At 37.6% G+C, this 1,038-nt stretch overlaps 1 non-coding gene across 1 annotated transcript; it reads left to right on the top strand.

Annotated features, from left to right (window-relative positions):
* Positions 1-455: 455 nt before the first annotated feature.
* Positions 456-562, top strand: LOC139856298 (small nucleolar RNA R71). The gene has a single exon (XR_011761788.1). It is a non-coding gene; the product is annotated as a small nucleolar RNA R71 (small nucleolar RNA).
* Positions 563-1,038: the final 476 nt, after the last annotated feature.

Below are 1,038 nucleotides of genomic sequence, written 5' to 3' on the forward strand. Positions count from 1 at the left end.
TTCTGGTTTTGATTGTAAATTGGTCTTGGCGGTTGATAATTATTCTGATAATTATTTCCAGGCCTTTGGTTTATGTATGAAACATTCTCTCTTTGTTCCATTGTTAGTTCAATACTGAGAGAATTTTTTTCAAATGTGATCCTCCACACTGCTCACAACTAATTCATATTGAGTGTATATCCTTAGTCATCTTTTCCATTCGTCTCTCGACAGCATCTATCTTTGCGGAAATGGTATCTAAGTCATGGCTAGAATCGGCTCTAGCTACTTTAGATGATCTAACGATATCTTTTTCTTGGTGCCACTCATGTGAGTGGGAAGCAGTGTTATCAATAATTTTGTAAGCATCAGTTTCTGTTTTCTTCATAATAGAACCACCAGCTGCTATATCTATGTCTTTTCTTGTAGTGATGTCGCATCCTTGGTAGAATATTTGTACTATTTGACAAGTGTCTAAGCCATGTTGTGGACATCCTCTCAATAACTTTCCAAATCTGGTCCATGCCTCATATAGAGTTTCATCTGGTTTCTGTGTGAACGTAACAATTTCTCCTTGAAGTCTTACGGCTTTAGATGCCGGAAAGAATTGTTTAAGAAATTTTTCAACTAAAACGTCCCATGTATCGATCGCCCCTTCAGGTAACGATTCTAACCAATCTTTGGCTTCTCCCTTTAAAGTCCAGGGAAATAACATGAGATATATCTGTTCATCCTCCACTTCTCTTATTTTAAATAGTGTACAGATCCTATTAAAGGTACGAAGATGTTCATTTAGATCTTCCATCGGCGCACCACTAAATTGGCATTGATTAGTCACCATGTGTAGAATTTGTCCTTTGATTTCATAATCTGGCACATTAATGTCTGGATGAGTAATTGCGTGACCTTGGCCAGTGCGTTTAGCTCTCATTCAGTCTTCCATACTTAAAGGTTCCAGATTCTCCATGATTGAATTCGTTGAATCTGAATCACTAGAGGATTCTGATTTAATGGTTCGTTCTTCAACAATCTCTGTTTGAATGATTGGTGGTTCCGGAG

The sequence above is a fragment of the Rutidosis leptorrhynchoides genome, chromosome 6, assembly GCF_046630445.1.
Source record: "Rutidosis leptorrhynchoides isolate AG116_Rl617_1_P2 chromosome 6, CSIRO_AGI_Rlap_v1, whole genome shotgun sequence".
Classification (NCBI taxonomy): Eukaryota; Viridiplantae; Streptophyta; class Magnoliopsida; order Asterales; family Asteraceae; genus Rutidosis; species Rutidosis leptorrhynchoides.